This window comes from Callorhinus ursinus, unplaced genomic scaffold (genome assembly GCF_003265705.2).
Source record: "Callorhinus ursinus isolate GAN/ISIS: 27379988/994484 unplaced genomic scaffold, GSC_fseal_2.0 scaffold118, whole genome shotgun sequence".
In the NCBI taxonomy this organism is placed as follows: domain Eukaryota; kingdom Metazoa; phylum Chordata; class Mammalia; order Carnivora; family Otariidae; genus Callorhinus; species Callorhinus ursinus.
The window spans coordinates 1,067-8,009 of record NW_027397180.1 but is presented as its reverse complement, the minus strand read 5'-3'; the positions used below and the strand labels follow the sequence as shown (position 1 = coordinate 8,009).

At 52.9% G+C, this 6,943-nt stretch overlaps 1 pseudogene; it reads left to right on the top strand.

Moving 5' to 3' along the window:
- Nucleotides 1–1,016: 1,016 nt before the first annotated feature.
- On the top strand, nucleotides 1,017–6,625 carry LOC112815795 (histo-blood group ABO system transferase-like; annotated as a pseudogene).
- Nucleotides 6,626–6,943: the final 318 nt, after the last annotated feature.

Sequence of the window (6,943 nt, the reverse complement as noted above, 5' to 3'; positions counted from 1 at the left end):
GGAGGCTTCTGGGGGCCGTGGGTCGCGTCCACGCTGACAGGAGCCCGGCCTCCTCAGGCCCCGCTGCGGAGGATGTGGGGCCGTATCCACTCAGACAGGAGCCCGGCCTCCTCAGGACCCGCTGTAGAGGCTTCTAGAGGACATGGGGCCGTATCCACACGGACAGGAGCCCGGCCTCCTCAGGCCCCACCGCGGGAGGAGAAGGTGAGGAGAAGCCGTCTGAGCGGGGACCGCTGAGGGGGCCCGAGCTCACAGGACTCAGCGGAGGAAGGGCGGGTGCACAGACCGTGGGGTGTCCGTGGCTCTGTGTGCGGTGACGTGGGGACCCCGGGGTGCCGTGCGCGGGGCTGTCGGGGCTCCCCTCTCTGGCCTCGGATCCGCTCCGGCGGCCCCCACGTCCGTGTCCACGCGCACCCGGATTCGGTTCCTGGGCTGCTCCCCGGGTCTGCGGCCCGGGCCGCCCGCCGCTGTGCTCCTGCTCCCCCGCCTCGGCCCCGCCGGCTCCTCCCCGCGTCCACACCCGCGTCAGGTTGTGGGTTCCGTGTCTGCGAAGACCCCGCTGGAGGCCCGTAGCGGCGGCGCGGACTCTGCGGACGGCTGGGGGAGAGTAGACATGTTCGCAGCGTCCGCTCTTCCCTGAGCGCAGGGTGTTCTCCCGGCGTGTCTCCCTCGACGTCTGCGGTCCGTGTCTCACGGGCTCAGAGAACAGGTGTGTCAGCTCCTGGGGACATGTACTCCTCGGTGTGTGGTTCTTCTCGATGCGGCTGTGAAGGAGCCTGCTCTCAGCGGGTCTCGTCCTGATGGGGTGTGAGGAGCGCCTGGAAATGCACCGGATTTTTGTCTCTTGGTTTTGCTCCTTGCCAACTTATCGAATTTATTCGTTCTGTTAACCTTAAGCTGAAAGTGCCGGTCGTTTTACCAGCAAAATGGGTTTATTTGGGAAGAGCAGAGACTTGCCATCCGGGACAAGCCAGCTCCGGCCACATCGCGGACAAGAAAGGAAGGAGAGGAACAGTATGTCGTGGAGAAGGAGGAGGAAGCGGGCAGCGCTGTTCCGAAGGGAAGTCCGCCGGAGAGAAGCAGGCTTCGGGGTGACGGCGGCTCGCCCCCGCGGAGCTGCAGGGAGCGTGGAGTTCTTGGAGGAGCGGACACCTGCGTCTTCCCCTTTGGGGCCTGTGACTGATGGGTGTCTCCTGTGGAGGCTTCCGACCCTGGGTCTGTAACTGACGGTCGTTCCCGTCACTGACCCTGAGTGGCGGGCTCCCCCCTCCGGCCTCCCCGCTGGCATCCCCAGTCCACTTTCCTGAGGTGCCCGTCTTGCATTTTCACAGTTCTAACCAGGTTTTGGGGGAGGGTTGTGGAAAATGGGAATTCCAGATCCCACTGCTTCTACTGCACCCAAGACACAGGGGCTGCTGATTTAATCCTCCCATGAGTCTCTCGCTACCATGTGGCCTCCTTCAAGGGCGAGTGGGCTCTCCGCGGTGGGGGAACCGGGTCTGGGAGGGCGCGGCCTCCGTCACAGTTTGACGTCGTCTCTGCTTCCGTGACCTGGTGCTGACGTGGTGGTTTGAAGAGCCGTGGACTCTGCGGTGATTTCAGAGTGCGGTCAACCTGTCACCGCAGCGCAAATACGCTTTATCTCCACACTCAGACCCCAGCTGTCGTCTCCTTACCACATTTACCACTTCACACGGGGTGCTTCAGGGCGTGTTACCCCAAACAGGGACACTGTCCCGCGGAACCACCACAGAACCCCGACTGAGGAAATCATCGCGGTGCCCACGTTATAACCCAGACCACGGGCCCACTTCAACCATCGCCACCTGTCCCATGGTCTGAAACGTCTTCTCCATTCGGATCCAGTGTTCTTTTCCCGGAACTGCTCTGGAGACTTTCCCTTATTTGCACAACCCTGATGGATTGAAGGATTTAAGGATGGATTTTGAGCCATTTGCAGAGGGCGCTAATCTGAGTGGTATTTTCTGTCTGGCTTCTGTCACTTGGGCTGTTTTCCGTGTCCATCCACGTGGTGACATGCATCAGTCCTTCGTCCACTTTTTCACCGTGACTAAACATAAATAACCTTTACCACCTAAAACATTTCAGGTACACAATGCTCTGGCCTTAGCTGAGTTCCCACGGTTGTACCTCATTCTCCAGAACATGTTCATTCTCCCCGAGGGAGACTCTGTGTGCATTAAACACCCAACTCCCCGTGATTTCTCTGGAGAAGGGTCTATCCAAGTCTTTGTCTATTTTAAAATTAGGTTGTCTTTTTGTTGAGGAGTTGTAAAAGCTCTTCACATATTCTGGACAACAGACTCTTACTAGATACATAATGTACAGATATTTCCTTCTGGGGGCTATCTTTTCACTTTCAGGATAGTAACTTCTGATGTACAAAGATTTGTAATTTTTTTTTACTTTTTTTTAAGAGTGAGGGAGAGAGAGTGTGAGTGGTCGGGGGCAGAGGGAGAGGGAGAGAGACTCTCAAGCAGGCCCTACGCTCAGCGTGGAGCCTGACATGGGGCTTGATATCATGACCCCGAGATCATGATCTGAGCCAAAATTAAGTTAGATGCTTAAATGACTGAGCCAGCTGGGCGTGCTGAAAAGATTTTTAATTTTGAGGATATTATTTTATCTATTTTTTCTTTCTTATGCTTTGGTGTCAGAGCTAAAAGCATTGCTAAATCCAAGGTTATGAAGATTTATCCCCATTTATTTCTTCTAGAGTTTATAATTTTACCTTTTACATTTAAGCCTTTACTTATTTTGAGCTAACGTTTCTATGTGGTATGAGGTAAGGGTCCAGTTTCATTCCTCTGCACATGGATAACCAATTGTCCCCCAATGTAATGTTGTCCACCCTTGTCAAAATTCAGTGGACTATAGAAGAAGGGGTTTATTTCTGGTCTCAGTTAAATGCCACTGATCTGTATGGATACCTTTTTAAAAGGGTATGTAGAACAATAAAAATTGTTATTTTATTTATTTATTTAAAAATTTTTTAAATTTAAATTCAATTAATTAACATATAATGTATTATTTGCTTCAGGGTGAATGCATACCTTTACGACAGTATCACAATGTTTTCTTTACTGTTGCTTTGTATTAAGATTTGAACTTTGGAAGTTTGACCTTTCATCTTTGGTTTTCTTTTTCAAGATTGTTCTGGCTATCTTGTGGTCCCTTGAAATTCCATATGACTGTTAGGATTAGCTTGTGCAGTTCTTCCCAAAGACCTTTGCGAATTTTCTTGGGAACACGGTGAATTTCCACATTGCCTTGTGTTCTACTGCCATCGTATCAATAGCATGTCTTTTCATCAACATGGGGTGTCTTCAGAATTATTTAGGTTTCCCTTACTTTCTTTCAGCAACGTTTTGTAACTTTCAGTGTACAAGACGTGCACCTTGATTACATCTATTCCTAAATATTTGGTTAATGTTGATGTTCCCTAAAATGGAATTGTTTTCTTAAATTCCTTTTTGGATGATTCATTGCTAGTGTATACAAATAAGAGAGATTTTTGTGTATTGATATTTTGTCCTGTAACTTTGCTGAATTAGGTAACTGGCTGTAATCATTTTTTGTTGATTCTTTAGGAAGCTCCATATAAGATGATGTCATCTCTGGTCTCTGAATAGATAGAGTTCTAGTGTTTCCTTTCACATGTGGATGCCTTCTTTCTTGGCTTATCCTCCTGGGTAGAACTTTCAGTCCAATATTGAGCAACAGGTGAAAACCAGCATCCCGTCCTTGTTCCTGATTTCAGAGTAGAGCTGTCCATCTTCAGACTTGAGCATGGTGTTTGCTAGAGATTTAATGAGAAAATTACTCCTTATTCCTGCTTTCATGAGTATTTATATCAGCAACAGACATTGGACTTTGGTTAGAACATTTTCTGCATTAATATGACTACATGTTTTTATTTAAAAATTCATTGTGCTGTATAACATTGCTTGTTTCACTCTATTGAATAACCTTTGAGGTGTTTGTGCAGAGTCACTTGCTTAGGGTGCACAGTCTATGAACTCTTGGTTTTGCCATTCTTCTGATCTGGCTTCTTACATCTATTTTAAGAAAGGTACAGGAATGTATTTTGCTGATTTTGTGGGGTTGGTAATAGTGGTTAGGGCTAGGGTTAGGAGTTAGGGATTAGGGTTAGGGTTAGGTTCTCCCTGTCCTCTGCTGCACAGAACCCATTCTCCTTTGGTAACTAGAGTGATATTTTCGGAACATAACCTTTGGGCCTCTCTGTGGTCTGCTCCCCTTCTGCCCGTCCTCTCCAGCCTCACCTCTTCCACCACAGCCCCCCTTCTGTGGGCCACCCAAGTGTGTGGTCGTCCCACATCTGCCCTGGGCCTGACTACAAGCCTTTGCTTTTGCTGTGCCCTCTGCCAGGATCACTCTTCTATCCCCCTGCTTCATATCTGGCTTGTTGCCCCATTGGCTGGGTCTGGACTTGCCCTCTGGTGACCTGACTCATGTCTGCTGGTTGAATGTGCTTGTCCCCTATTTAAATGTAGTGCCCGCCTTCCCTGGGTGAGCGATTTACTAACCTGTCAGTTATGGGGCAGGCACAGGGACGGAACCTTAGCGCCTATGCAAAATAGTCAGTCTCAGAGGGGCTCAGCACACTTGCTGATAATGGGGGAGCTGCTGTCCTCACAGGGGGGAGCAGGTAGTACCCTTAGAGGGGGACCAGCCATGGGACGTGGTTGGACAAGACTTTGAACCTTTTGGGGCTGGGGAGATGTAGACCTGGACCTGGAAGCTTACACCCTTGGATTCAAGCCTGGGGCCTAAGCAAGCCCCCTCTTCTTCCTGGTGTCATCTTTTGCCTTCCCTGTCCACGGGCTGGACTTGATTCCTGATTTGGCAGAGTTTGAGGGTGACCCCTCCTAGGAATACCAGTGGCTTACTGAGCACCTTGTCAGCAGGATGCCCAGTAGCCTTCCAGGGAGAACCCTACAGGAAGTGGAGACAGTTCTGTGGGGGCCAGCGGCAGCCCACTCAAAGCAAAGTGGCCGGCCCTGCTGATTCTACCCGCTCTGTAAGACATAGAAATGAGGGCTGTGCCCAAAGGTGCTTCCTTCCTGGAAGGTGGGGACGGGATCTGCAGGGGGGGCGGCCAGTGGAGGGCACCTGTAGGGTTTGCCCAGGAGCTCAGCACAGGGGGAGTGTTCCTGGCTCCAGCATGCTGACTGTGGGGCTGCATGGGTTTCCAGCCTCCGAAGCCTCAGGCTCCCCTTTGGAAGATGGGGTGCTGATGGCCCCCATCTCTGGGAACAGACATTAGGGAGGCCCTGCTGGCAGATTCCCTCAGGAAGGTCAGGAGGTGGCTGTTGCTTAATGCAGCCCAGGGCCTGCCCCCTTGAAGAAGGTGCACATGTCCATGGCCCCCAACTCTGGGGTCCTGCTGCCAGCCTCTGGCAGTGACCCTCTTCCTGCCCTGTCCACTGCCCCTGTGGATACGTGGTCTTCCTGGAGCTGTTCCTGCAGACGGCACAGAAGCACTTCATGGTGGGGCACAGGGTCACCTACTAGGTTTTCACCAATCAGCCGGCTGCTGGGTCCCGTGTGCCCCTCCGGGTGGGCCGGAGGGTCGTGGTCCTCATGGTGGACACAGGGTCACTTACTACATCTTCACCGACCAGCTGGTTGCTGTGCCCCGTGGGCCACTCTGGGAGGGCCAGAGGGTGGTGGTCGTTGAGGTCCGCAGTGTCCTGCACTGGCAGGATGTGTCCGTGCAGCACATAGCAATAATCAGCTGCTTCTGTGAGCAGCGCTTCCTCTGTGACGTGGATGACCTGGTGTACGTGGACGTGGATGTGGGAATGAAGTTCTGGGACCACGTGGGCATGGAGATCCTGTCCCCCGCTTTTGGCACACCACACCCCGGTTTCTACTGGGCAGCCCATGAGGACTTTAGCTATGAGCGCTGGCCAGTCTCAGACCCATATCCCCAGGGACCAGGGCAACTTTTACTACATGGGGGCCTTTTTTGGGGAATTGGTGGTGGAGGTTCCCCAACTGACCTCGGCCTGTCACCAGGCCATGGTGGTCAACTGGGCCAATGGGATTGAGGCCGTGTGGCCTGATAAGAGCCACCTGAACAGGTACCTGCTGGACCACAGGCCCACCAAGGTGCTGTCTGCGGTGGACCTGTGAGACCCACGGCTGCGGGCTGGCCCCCCCATCATTCCCCGGGTCATGAAAAGCTGAGATCCATGGCTGTGCCCAAGAATCACCAGGACACCCAGAACTCATGAGGGGCTGTCCCCGGAGGAGCTGTGGGACCTGTGGCTATTGGGCTGTCCCCTGAAGGACCTGTGGGACCCGCAGCTGCTGGGCTGGCCCCTGTCATGAAGAAGCTGAGATTCGGGCCATGCCCAAGAATCACCAGGACACACAGAACTCATGAGGGGCTGCCCCCAGAGGCCATGCAGGACCCGCAGCTGCTGGGCTGTCCCCTGGAGGACCTGCGGGACCCGAGGCTGCTGGGCTGGCCCCCCATCATTCTCTGGGTCATGAAGAAGCTGAGATTTTTGGCTGTGCCCAAGAAACACCAGGACATCTGGAACTCACGAGGGGCTGCCCCCGTCTCCATCAGGGGGTGCTGCCTTGAGCAGAGCCATCAGAGCAGATTCCTACTTCTGTCCCCTTGAGGGAAACTGTGGAGCCCAGCACTGCTTGCACGGGCACGCCAACGCCCCAGCCACCCCTGTGCACAGGAGGTCTGCCTGGGGGCACAAGTTCCTCTCTTTGTGGTCACTACATTTTTATCATTTCCGGGTCATTTCCAGCTGTGAACGACTCCAGTTTTATGTCGGATGTCTTTCTGTGTCAATGTTGAGCAACCATCTTAAAAAGAACAAGTGAGGGAAAAGGTTTTCTCCGTGGTTCTAAACAGACATCGCCTGTTGGGGCTGGG